A 13,929-nucleotide genomic window follows, 5' to 3' on the forward strand; every position below is an offset into this window, starting at 1 on the left:
TAAAAGGTGCCATTGGAAAATATATATTTTAATTCATGTTTTGACACGGTAGGCCTACAACTTCAAATGCCATATTTTAATTTCAGAGGTAAATTCAATAACCAATAAATCCTGATCAACCTGGTTCATTTAAAAGGTATAATATTTAAATTTCAAGGGGTTAACATTCTCATATACAGAGTTCATTAGCTTTTAAAATTAAAAAAAATTAGAGCAATAATTTGCTTCTATACCAAAGCTGATTGGTACGACGAGACGATTTCGCCTGTATTCAGCCCATCTGTGCGGGGAATGAAACACTGGCCCTTTCAGACAGAACTAGCCCTTTAAGACAGAACGGACCCCTGCATTGACCGTCGTAGGGAATCACTCACTGGTTTACATTTGGGATATTTAGCAGACGCTTTTATCCAATGCGAGTCACAATAAGTACATTTGTCATAAGAAGTGAAACAATATCGCTGTCGCCTGTCGGTACAGTAAAGATGTTCTCCGTCCCCTTATTTGTGTTGCTCAAGTAGTGTTGCCAGATTGAGCCTGATTTTCCGATCAATCTGGCAACACTGGCTGAAGCGCGCTGCAGCCAGTGTTGCCATATTGGGACCGATTTCTCGCCCAATCTGGCAACATTGTGCTAAAGTCTATTCCTGTGCATTGCAGAGCGGCTTTACCGTTAACTGGTCTGGAGTAAGATGATCAGGGCCGAGAAGATACCGCAGCATCCTCCTTTGTTTTCAGTTCCAGGGTACCAAGGTAAGCAGATCTGAAATTATTTTAGAGGACTGGCTGTCGTCATTTGAGGAATAACTGGGCGTCATTCGTCGATGACTGCACATGAACGATGTGTACCTTTCTCCTCGTTGTAATGCCTCCATGTCGACACCATGGCTATTGTTGGGATATATTGTCACATGAGCCACATTTTGCAATAATTAACTGTTCCCATGCACGGCACACAATGTGATCTGCACAAGTATCATATCGATACTGAGAGGCATCTTTCTCCTGTTGCAAAATACAGTAGACGTCATGGTACAGGTAGGACCGCCATGCTACAGAGCTCAGACATTGGCAATTCGTGTTGTGGTTTTATTTTATTTGTGGGGCTTTTTGATCCCTTTGCACCACCAGCAGTGCACACACGTACATACACATTGAGATGCGGACACATATTGCATTAGATATTTACCTGGATATAGTGTATTAAATATGTATTGGTTGCACTCAGTCTCGCTTGAGGACGTCATTTATTATGACTTTAGGATGCAACCCCTTCTAGGGGTTTTGTATTGTCATTCCTAGTTTGTTAGTGATTTACAGCCATATTTGGGTGGTTATTCACCTTGTTTTGCAAAAAATTTGAATTCACAAGACCAATGACGTTTTGTTTCTCTCTCGCTGGCATCATTTATCACGCAATACCAGCTAAATCAAAATAGTCCTGGTCGAAGTATAGGCCTATCACTACTATTATACTTTTCTTTTTATACTGTGATTAATCTTTAAATGAAAAACGGATGCATTATCATTCCATTGCTTGACTTGCTCTACAGTAAGATAACACACAGATCGATTGACAGATGCACATGGGTTCACTTCAGGTAAACAACTGATGATAAAACAGTATCTAGGTGGCTAGGCTCAATTGTAATGTTGACATTATCATCACCAGTGCTCCTGTTAGATTATGTAGGCCTAACAGTTAATACTACCGACAGTTCATGCATCAATATAGATTAATGCAAATATGTATATTTGAGTTGTATGTTATTTAAAGTGGTATTCTTAGGAATGAAATATGTTTTAAAATTGGTTTTAAATCCGGGTTGTCGAAGTATGTAAAGGTCAACCTCCTTGGGAGTTCTTCTTGGATGCAAATATGTCAAGCCTCAATCCCCGATAAGCACAGCAACATGTTTATTTGGATAGAACATAGTTGACTGAGTGAACTGGAAAAATCAAGCCTGACAGATATTCAACAAGATTGCTATGGCAATGAAATCAAATGATGGGATCTAATCAGATTCAGATTAGCCCCATAATCTAGTTAGTCTAGAAGTTAGTATAAAAGGGTAATTGTTCATGGTGGTCAAATTATACTTTTAAATTGTATATATGGAGGCTAATAGGGCTATGCCTTGGTTTGTATCAAATTTAGGACTCTCTTTCGTTGCATTGCTGTTGCATTCTACCCAACAGGTGTCCATAAAAAGTTTAGTATTTGGTTGAATTGTACTCAGAGGTGGGAAATACAGCAATACTTTTTTAGTTTTTATTCTTCCAACAACTTTTTACCTTTACTCCCTACATTTTAACACAAATATATGTACTGTACTTTGTGGATGACTTTAGCTTCAATGCATTTGGGGGGAATTATCGATCATTTCTTTATTTCGCATCATTGTAAAATGGCCTTCCCATCATAAAGACATATTTCAACCTAAATGGATGGGACATAGGAAAGACAAAAACACACCCTCATCAGTGCATTCAGAACACGACACACCCGTAACAAGAACAAAACAACTTAGAAACGGAGACAGACCTTTTGAATCGAGATCTAATTGTTCCTCGAAATCAGTGGCGATTACACTGCCCGTGGTAAATTGCCGTCTTGAGCTAGCACCCCAATTTACCCTCCTGGACCCTACATTGGTGGTTTCATTCTGATGTAAATGCGAATAGCCGGCTCCGCGGTTCCAGGGGCGGGACTTGGGTAGAGGTGTTGCTGCGTTGTCTAGACAGAGAAAAACGCAGCGAAATCAACATGAGAAGTTCTAAACTGGAGAGACAGTGAAATCCACAAGCTGCTGAGAAAGACGCTGAGGAACTTTCCTTACGAGGCTTTTGTCGGGATAAAAAAAAAGTGGTCAGCAAAATAAAGAATATGTAGCGTTTTCTCACTTGTAAATAGTTTATTGAGTTTGTTGCCTACACTTACACTCAGATGTATACTCATTCTTGCATGCGAGTCTCTTGAATCATAAAAAAATAAAAACATCTATAGAATGCAAATTATTCTAAAGAGATCTACTCTCCGTGCGTAGCCCCAACTTCTCCATTGAATCTAGAAAGCCCGCTCCGTGACGCCTGGGGATTTCACCCCCTCGGTTTTACACAGGCAATGCAGTGAAATTGCCGCGACCGAACCGGCTTGGCAGTGTAATAAGGCCTACTGTTTGACAGCATGTCGGTCTCAATCATTCGGCACACCGGCTTTGTGACGGCCTCAGACTGGTGCACGCTACACCCCTCTCCCCCGGCTAGCAGCAACGTGACCTTTGGTTGTGAGCCATCCTCAGACATGGAATATGCGGTACCACATTGGCTGTACCAAAAGCACTGGGGGTGCTTGTTCTTAATGTAGTACAGCATATTGCTAGCACTACTACTAAACTGAAGAGAAGCATCACACAAGTTAGATTTGACTTTGTTGCCTTTCTTGAGGAAAGTTTCGTTCAGCGCACTTCATTTTTACCTCTTAGACTGTTATAGACCAACATGCGTAACTGGTCCAAAATATTCACGGCGGTTAGTAGGGGTGTGACGATTCACTCATCTCACGATTTGATATGATACACGATATTGGGTTCAGGATTCGATATTGTAACGATACTTTTTAACAACTTGAATGAAGAAAATGTATGACTGAAAAAATATTGTCGTTGATTTTAAAGACACAAAATATGCAAAACAATGCTGTTGGCCCTATATTTCCATTTCTTATGAAATTGTAAACAAGAAACATGGTACGTACTAATCATCTTGTCATAAATGGCATTAAACAAAAGTTTTTCTTATGCTGCTTTTCCACCGACAGTACTAGCTCAACTAGCCTCGACTTGGCCCGCCTTTTTTTAGTCTCGCCTCTGTCGAGGTTCCATGAGAGCTGGACCGGTACTTTTGTGTGATGTTAACAGGCTGCTGGCCACTGATTGGCCAGAAAGTTAAGCCCTGGACGAGCGCGATGTCCGAGACTGACGACCGATACCAGATGTTCTGCCGAAAATGGAATCCCTGCCTGAAATTGCAGCCCCTCTCCGCGATGAGACACTTATCGTAGAAAGCGATATGTAAGATTTCTTCTTCTGACGAAAAGAGGGTTCATAGTTTATAGCAGTAGTTATATCATGTCATCACAAGAAGAAATGCAAGATTTTATAGGCGACCCACAACATAAGATTTCCCATTCACGATAATGAACTACGAGGGCACTAAAATATGTAATAGTTGACAAGTCATACATGTATAAATGATGTGATCCTAATGAGCATGGACGAAATAAGAGAGCGCGTTCAAGCGGAGAGTGGGTGCGATTTCAGACCGGGATTCCATTTTCGGTACAAACACCGGCATCTTTAAATACTAGCATCAGTGTTCAGTCAACATAGTGATTGATTATTGAACACCGCAGATCAGCGCTCAAGAACACGCCGTGTGGACTGTGACAGAGGTGGAGATGCTCCTGTGTGTAGCCCTGTTTGTTTATGTGTCTCATGGATAAGCATGCGCAGTTTCGCGCATGCATACTTTTTTAAAATGGAAACACGACGTGCCTGGAACCAAACAAAGTTGTGCCGCGCTAATTCGTGGCGAGTTCAGCTGGTACTGTCGGTGGAAAAACGGCATTAGTCTATAATCTTTAGGGTTAGGGTAAGTGCAAACTTGTTTCCATAAATAAAGTCTGCAAAAAATATATATATATATATATCGTGATTAATTTTTTTCACCTCAACGCATTTCATCACGTTTTAATATCGTGATATTTCGTGGCACAAAAATATTGTCACACCCTAGTGGTTAGCGAGGTGGTGGGTTATCGAATGGGGAATCGAAGGGTAGACGCAGACACGGAGGTTGAATTAAACAGGTTTATTGTAGGGAGGATGTGGGCAGTAGGGAATAAACAGGAGATGGAAAGATGGATGAAAGGCAGGCAGGGCTACTGGCAGGTAGGCAGGAAGATGAGCACACTGGGTGGATTGCAGGCAGGTACTGGAGGGAACATCGAAGCACAAAATCTATTTAGAAATACAATATTCACTAATGCCGACTAATGGTTATCTACCACTATGGTTGAAACAAAAATCTGCCGTGAGGGGTGAAGAACCGGGGTTTAAGAAGGGCAGGATGGATGATGGAGATTGACGGCAGGACTGCATTTCCAACAGGTGTAGAGCTCGGTCTCCCCCTAAGAGAGGAGACGGAGCAGAGCATCGGCTGGGTACGGGCACGGCCGTTGACTTCCCTAGGTTCAAGTTCTGACATTGAAAACTATTTGCACATTGGGAGCGAAGTTAATGTTCATTATTAGGTGAGTGCTGCATGCAGCCCTCAACTATTGTTCTTCATAAGTTTTAAGTTTTATTCTTTCTTTCTTTCTTATTCTCTACAAACTTTGGGACCTATCTCCTTCCTCAATTTTTCATCCAGAGATTCCATTCAAATTTTAAAATATTCAGAATAGCTTGGAATCGCGCATATCTTTTCAGAATTTTTTAATATTTTATACTTTTAAGATATTCTACTTTTAATATTCCCACTTATTCTACACCTCTCATGTCTCTTCACAGTACCAGACTAGAGTCAAGATCAACAGGGTCTTCTTTCCCCGCTGATTCTGCCAAGCCCGTTCCCTTGGCTGTGGTTTTGCTGGATAGTAGGTAGGGACAGTGGGAATCTCGTTCATCCATTCATAGGCGTCACTAATTAGATGACGACGCATTTGGCTATTTACGATCGGAATGAACACACGATTCAATATCCGGCGGGAGCAACACTTCGTGCCCCGACACCTCGGAGCTGGCAGTATGTTCGACAACCTAATCCTGCGCGTCTCCCACACCGGGCATGTCGACCGCATCTCAGTTCTGACTAGTCGATGCGGGTGACGGGCAGTGTGGGGCAAGTTACTTCCAAATTGTAATATATTTCATAGTACTAGTTACTTGCATTTGAAAGTAATAAGTTTCTTTCCAATATTGCCTTCTGTGTAGAGTAATAAGTAATAAGTTACTTATTACTTTTCACCAAAATCAACATTCAGGACAAGGCGGATGGGGGGGGGCAAAACATTAAAGTCTAATGAGGTCTATATTGCATCTGCATGTAGTGTGTACTGTGTACCATGAATAGCTGAATTACAATAATGTTATGATATAGAATAATTAAACAACCAAAACCTTTACACAACAAGACACAAACTCTTTTTCTATGCCTCATTTATTAGCTCCTGAGTTACAAAGTGCAGCCACACAAACATTTAGCAAAAAAGTTGGATTCCCATGAAATCAAACATGTTAATAGTTTATACTATTTCAATAATAAAATAAAAGTGCACTTCAAGAATGACGTCTAACAGCCACCAGACAGGGCATGTTTTGTAAGTATTTTAGAACCTGAGCATATATCCTGCCCTGAAATAGCAGTAAATAGCAGTATAAAAAAGAGCATGAGAACAGCATAAATAATGAAACACATTCAACATTTCAGTCCCACAGAGACTTTAACTATGCTTAGAGCCTATTAATGTTTTGGTTAGGACCAACAACAAAGTCTTAATAGACAAAATATACCGCCAAACAAGGGCTGGAGTTTGTGTGGCTCGGATTGTAACCAAGCCCCCAGGAACACTGCATACTTCCGCAATCCACCAGTGCTCAGCGGCCAAGCCTGGTATTGCAGCTGTTTAAGCGGGCTGTGGACGGGTCCCTCAAATCATGGGCCCAGAAGTAGATATCTCCGTTCACTTCCAATACAAGTGGGTAACGGAATGTGTCTCCGCAAAAAATGTCTGGATATCAATCAAAGGCTAATAATTACTTCATGCCATGTCCTCAAAACGCCACCTCAAGCGTTTTATTAGCCGTTATCCTCGCTGGGGAAGAGGGGTGTGCAGCTGAAAGGAGTCGTGAAACAAATGGCAATCCGAGAGGGCCTAGTTCAGTGCTCCGTTAACGTGTCCGCTTTTTGGACTGGTTCAATCACTGCTGCTCAATAACTCTCACGGTCCTCTGCTTGCGATCATGTGATGCATCATGTTATTGATCCATTTATTCAAAGAATCCAAGACAAAGACAGGTGCATTACGGTAATCATTTTATATTGTTGTGGACCGGAGTGGGGGGATGGGCACGCATGCGTTCTATATTCTGCATCCGGTATGTCACGGACTAGCCCACTGTGTCTTGGCCCCATAACGCGAAGCAAATCGGGCTCCTGGTATGTACCCTGCGCCACTGAGCAGTTTGTTATTGAAAGGAATGGCCGGCCACTTTCCAGTCCGGGGTCCATCCTTTATTATGCTCCATGACTGAGACGCGTTACCGGACTCCAGTAACCTTGTAATAATATTACCGAAATAGTTAGTAATGCGTTATTACCTCCGTTACTGCCTAAATGTAATATATTACGGTAACGCGTTACTTTTGGCAACGCGTTACGCCCAACACCTGGTGACGTGATATACGTGGACGAGAACCGTTATGCTTCAACCGCCCCCCTCCGCTTTTGCTAGTGGACTGTTGCATTCAGCATCGTCTAACATCGAGACTACTCTAGACCATCGAGACTACTCCAGGACAGCTGTTAGACCTCAACCACATGCCCGCCTCGTTGCAATAATCTTTGCCCCCTGCCCCCTTCTCCGGCAAGTCAGGGAGCGTGACGGGTCGTAGAACATTCGGAGAAACGATAACCGGGCCCCTTTAGTACATAACCAGGGATACAGACTCGGGAATGTGTCAGGTTTTCGAATGACCAGGGGCAGGATTATCCATTGATCCGCTACTGAGCAGTAAGAGAGACTGACAGAGCCCCGAGGCTTCACCCCCTCCACACAGCCCCAGGTCCCTAGTCATTTCCGCCTGCACACACTTTACCAGCCGGCTAGAACAGCTGGGATCGAATAAGCACTGTTCACAACATGTCTGTCACTTGCCCCTCACGATGGATTTTCCAGCCCCCCACCCCCCCCCTCACTTCCTCCCCGCCCTCGGTCCTTCCCCCCCTCCCTTCCCCCTCCTTAATGTCCCGTACCTCCCTACCCTTCTTCCAGTCTCCCGCAACACCTCACCCTCTGTTGGTTTCATCAAGCGGTGCATCCGCGATCGACGCCACCATAGCCAGTACTTCGGCCCCCAGGTCGGGCTGTTTTATTCCTTTCCCACGGGCATATCCTCTAACCCCAAGTACTTATGGTACTCTCCCCGCCCGCCACCATGCTTAGTCCTTCACCCGCATGACCTCCATTCCGGGCATTCATAATTCCCTCCTGCCGTTCTGTTCCCTTTTTGCAATGAGGACCCTTGACATTTGCTGGGTTAACCTTCAGGCCTGAGAGCTCGCAAACGCCTCAAGGATACCAATATTCCTTGCCATTCCCGCTCCATGAGTCGCTGAGCAGCACCAATTCGTCTGCGTACCTATTAGCCGCTATACTCTCCTCCCCATATTTGAATCCCCTTCCAGTGCCCTACAAGCGCCCCCAACAGCGGATCAATGGCGAGCTGGATAGTAGGGGCGAGAGGGGGATCTCCCTGCTTCACCCCTATTTTCATCCCGATCTCCGGTGTGAACCCCCTTCCTGTCCTTACCCGGGTGCTGCAAGCCCGTGATAGCAGTCCCCGGTGAGTCCCACCACCGCGGGGTCTACCTTCCTCTCCGTGAGGACCCATTGGATATGTTTGTGAGATTACTGCCAATGGTGTCCCCTTCTGCTTGCTCTTCCTCAGCAGCCCATCTATCACCAGCAGGTTCTCGGAGCACCCTTGTGCCTCCTTGAACCCTTTTTGCCTATTGCTGGTGGGACACGCGCTGGCCAATCTGCGATGCAGAATCGAGAACAGCCGCAGTACCATCGAGCCAATTGTGATTGGCCTCCAGTTGGATGGGGATTTCCTCTCCGTAGGGTCCTTCGACTTCGGTAAGAGGGTTGTACTGTTGCGCTTCAGCGCCCTCCGGGATATTCATATTCACCAGGAACCCGTTTACAACCTCGCCAGCTTCCTTCCCTTTCGGATTCCCTAACACGTACCAAGGCCCCCTAGTGATTCCATCCGGACGCCCGTGCCGGCCGCCTGTCTTAATTCCTTTCTTCTTCGTTTGTCATTGTGTCGGACGGGGTGATGGGCCTCGCCAGCAGTTTATTATCGCCCGTCTGTGTCGAAGCCGAACCCCCTAGACCTCTGAACTGGTCAACCGGACCCCACTTTCCTTAAAGTACCCTGGTTTACCACCACTTGCTCTTAATTGGACCACAGCCCACTGTCGCCTCCAGTCCAACCACCACATCTCGCCGCCCCTTCCCTTTTTTCCTTGTTGGAAACTTCTTTGCATTACTCAAAGTTCCCTCTTCATCCCGCTGGAGGGCACTAGCGTCCCGTGAAACGCTTATTCCTTACGCTTGTCCCTCTTAGTTAACGTCCTTGGCCTCCCCACCATTGCCCTCATCCTGCTGACGAATCGGGTCCAGGATGTTCCCAGTCTCCACTTCGTCTGGAGTGAGGGTCAACCACTCCCTATCACTTCCCTTCGCCCTAGCCAGCGCTCTTTTGATGCCTGCTCGTACTGTGCTCGGTCCCGCATTGCACGGCACACTCCTTTCAACCATGAGATGCTGCTTCATCTCCCTGGTTTCCTCTTCTTGGCTCGGCCCAGCCTGGGCTCGACCCTGCCTCGCCATGTACCTGATTTTGCCCCTCACCTGCTCCTTCGTGGCCCTGGGATCAGTACACATGCTTCGGCGAGGATGCCCCTTCTCTCTTCTCCTTCCCCCATCAACCCCCGAAGAACCGCCACTTCTACCTCAGATCACTTCCCTTTTTTACTCTCGTCCTGCTGTTTCTCACTGCGTACTTCTGCCTGTGCCACATATTCCTCCATATGGGCAGCCCTCATGTGCAGCGACAACCCCCTGTTGGTCTTGAACGCTCGCTCGCAAATGGAGCATCGTATTCCCCTCTCTGGCGCCCTTCTGGTGTTCATGCACTTTGCCACATGACATGCCATTTCGTGTCTTCCCCTTCGTGACACTCCACACCTGGCGCACAACAGGATAGTTTTATTTATCCTGTGCGCCCTCCTTAGGTGGTTCACACAACTCCCTGCTGTTTCCAGCCTATCCTCGCATAACTCACACGCCTGCCCTTTATACGGGAAGCTGATCTCCACCACCGTTCTTCTAGCGAGGCGTCCTCCTCCACCACCTGCATCGTTCCCTTCTTCGACATACCCAGGCGCTCCAATATTTTGTTGTTAGTGCGCAGCCACTTACCTCTGACGCCCATAACCATTCCATGGGACGACGTGTTCTGGATCCCTGGAAATTCCAGAGCCAATGCTCCCAAAACAGGCCTGTATTTCCTCGCCTTCTCCTCCCACGCCTACACCGCCTTCTCCTCCCTTCCATCAAACCGAACCGTCACGTCCACCACCAATAGGTCGGGCCCTTTCACGAACTCCAAGTCCGGCACTCCCATTCTCCCTGTACTCATGGTGATGTGCTTTTCCCGCATCATCCGCCATCCTTTCCGTTCCCCAACTGCCGCCAACAATGCGCACATGGTTATGCCTGTTCATCCTGTTCAGCTTTGTCTCAGCACACCCGCCCAGTATGTGCGAGCTTGTTTCTGGTTGCGTACCGCACGCCCTACACGGGAGGGGTTAAATGTAAAGTACATTTGCCCTCATCTGCCATGCTCGAATGATATACGCCTGTTTCCAGAATCTCCTTCCTTCGATAGATAGCCACGATTTGCTTATCTTATCACCTTTGAGCAGGCTTACTCCAAACCCTTGTGGTCCCATCCTTGTCCACCTCTTGAACTCCATATCTCTCCATGGTTCAGGCCCCACAAATTAAATTTGTTCCGGGTCCAACAGGTCTTCCCGTGCCCTCTGCACGCTCTCCCTGGATCCACCCGCGGCCTTCCATTGTTTGATGAACTCCCGGGGAGTCATTACATATTTCGCCAACCCCTTTGTGGTTTGGTCGTTCGAATGGTATAGCGTTGAGATTCTCCTTGCGATGGCCACCGGCACTGCCTTGCTAAGACATGGTACAGCTAGACCTCCGTCCGCCTTCCTGCTATACAATATCCCGTTCGTTGTACCAGGGCTCAGGTGCAACCATCGCTTGATCGTCCTCCTTATCTCCATATCCGCACTACGCAAATTTGTCTGTTTTGCCGAGCAGTGCACCGCTTTATACATCAGCCTTGGCACCGCATATTCACACAGCACCTCCACCTTCTGTGTTGGCTTCAGCGGTGCATCCGCGATCGACGCCACCATGGCCAGCACTTCGGTCAGCAGGTCAGGCTGTTTTATTCCCTTCCACGGGCTAATCTCCACACCCAGGTACTTTATGTACTCCCCCGCCGCAACCATACTTATTCCTTCTCCGCACAACTTCCACTCCGGGCAGTCATTGATCCCTCCTACTGTTCTTTTCCCTTTTGCGATGAGGAAACCTTGACATTTTGCCGGGTTTACCCTCAAGCCCGAGAGCTCGTAAAACGCCTCCAGGATACCAATGTTCCTCGCCATTCCGCTCCAAGAGTCGCTGAGCAACACCAAGTCATCTGCGTAGGCTATTACCGTTATGTTCTCCTCCCCATATCTGAAGCCCCTTCCCAGACCCTCTAGCGCCCCAAGCAGCGGGTCGATAGCCAGATTGAATAGTAGGGGCGAAAGGGGATCTCCCTGCTTTACTCCGATCTTCATCCCGGTCTCTGGGGTGAACCCCCTGCCTGTCCGTACTCGGGTGCTGCAAACGTGATAACAGTGCCCGATGAGGTCTACCTTCCTCTCTGTGAGGACCCATTGGATATGCTTATGCGATACCGAATCGAATGCCTTGGCAAGATCAATGAACACCATTGCCAGTGGTGTCCCTTTCTGCTTGCTCTTCCTCAGCAGCCCATCTATTACCAGCAGGTTCTCGGAGCACCCTTGTGCCTCCTTGAACCCCTTCTGCCTGTTGCTGGTAGGACAAGCGCTGGCCAATCTGCGATGCAGAATCGAAGAGAACAGCCGAAGGACCATTGAGCTAATTGTGATAGGCCTCCAGGAGGGTTGTTCTGTTGTGCTTTAGCACCTCCAGGATATTCTTGTTCACCAGGAACCCGTTGAACAACCTTGCCAGCTTATTTCCCTTCGGATCCCACCTCACCAGGCCCACCTTCATAATACCATCCGGACCCAACGCAGAGCCCCTCTTAATTATTTTCCTCAGTTTAAGTATGTCGGCCGGGCTCATGGGCCTTTGCTAGATGTTTATTATTGCAAGCCTGGGTCCAGCTGAACCCCCCCCTAGACCCTTGAACTGGTCTTCCGACTCTCATTTTCCTCTGAAATACCTGCTTACCTCACTGCTCTTAATCGGACACAGCCCGCTGTCACTGCCGTCCAACACCAACCGCGCCACCTTCCCCTTCTCCCTGCTGAACCTTCCTTGAATGTCCTGGAAGTTCAGCCTCCTCCCGCTGGAGCCCCTGCGTCCCGTGTAACGCTTGGTCCTCAAAGTTCATCCCCTGCTCGTCAACGCCCCTGGTCTCCGCACGCTCCCCTCGTTCCTGACGAGATCGTCTAGGATGTTCCTAGTCTCCTCCTCGCTGACCCATCCATATCGCTTCCCTCCAACCTAGCCAACGCTCTCCTGACGCCTTCTCGCAAAATGCTCAGACCTGCATTGCACGGCGCACTCCTTCCCACCATTAGATGCCACTTCATCTCTCTGGTCTCCTCTTCCTGGCTCGGCCCCGCCTGGGCTCGGCCCTGCTTCGCCATATACCTGATCTTTCCTCTCACTTGCTCCTTAGTGCGCCCTGGGATCAGTGCACCTGCCTCAGCAAGAATGCCCCTTCTCTCTTCCCCTTCCCCCATCAACCCCCGAAGAACCGCCACTTCCCGCTCTTACCCTGGTCCCGCTGCCTCTCCCTGCGTACCTCCGCCTGGGCCACATACTCTTCCATATGGGCCGCTCTCATGTGTAGCGATAACCCCCTGTTGGTTTTGAAAGCCCGCTCGCACATGGAGCATCGTATCCCGAGTTCCGGCGCTCTCCTTGCATTCATGCATTTTGCCGCATGACACGCCATCTCGTGTCTCCTCTTCCGCGACACTCCACATCTGGCGCACAACAGGATCGTTCTGTTTATCCCGTGCGCCTTCCGCAGGTGACTCACACACCCCTGCTGTTTCCAACATATCCTCGCACAGCTCGCACACCTGCTTTCTATACGGGAAGCTGATCTCCACCACCGTTCTCTTAGACAAGCGTCCTCCTCCTACACCGCCCTTGTCGAACTACATTACGTGCAGACTCTTCCGACCCCCTCCGGCCCCGAAAAGCCCCTTCCTCAGTGTCGCTACCGCCCCTTCTCCCCCAGCCTTCGTGTGGCTGGCCTCACCGCGCTGGCTGGGCTCCCTGCTTGGAGGCACCCCCAACACCGTCGATCTTGCACCCTGCTGTGCTCTCCCTCCAGGTCTGGCGCCTGCCCCGGCCGCTTCCACACCGCTAGGGCAGCGCCTAGAACCCCTTGGCTCTTCCGACCAACTCCTGTTGCTACGCCCTCTCTTCCTCTGTGATCCCCGTCCAAGGTCGGGAGTCCGACTACCGACTAAGTTTTCTGAAGCAAATGTATAAATTTGATGTGTTGCCACGTGGGCGTGCAGAGTGCATAAAGCAAATTAAGTGTATCAAATGTATGTGCGCCGCGTGACGTGCCGTGTGCACAACGCCAGAATTAAAAAAGTTAAGAGATGGCGGAAGAGCGAAGCGCAGCGAAGTATTGAAATACTTTGCAGAAATAGGAGATCATAAGGTGAAATGTAAAATATGCCAAGCGAAATTGAGTACTACAAGTACTATGCGGCCAGGCGCGTGCCGTCCATATGGGCAGGTGGGACGGTGAACTCCCAGCAAAA

At 47.9% G+C, this 13,929-nt stretch overlaps 1 protein-coding gene across 1 annotated transcript in view; it reads left to right on the forward strand.

Annotated features, from left to right (window-relative positions):
• Positions 1–435: 435 nt before the first annotated feature.
• LOC130386929 (protein FAM110B-like) overlaps positions 436–13,929 on the forward strand; it is a 33,455-nt gene continuing 19,961 nt past the window's right edge. The window contains 1 exon segment of the mRNA XM_056595793.1: positions 436–753. The gene's annotated coding sequence lies outside the window, so the exon portion shown is untranslated.

This window comes from Gadus chalcogrammus, chromosome 8 (assembly GCF_026213295.1).
Source record: "Gadus chalcogrammus isolate NIFS_2021 chromosome 8, NIFS_Gcha_1.0, whole genome shotgun sequence".
Lineage (NCBI taxonomy): Eukaryota > Metazoa > Chordata > Actinopteri > Gadiformes > Gadidae > Gadus > Gadus chalcogrammus.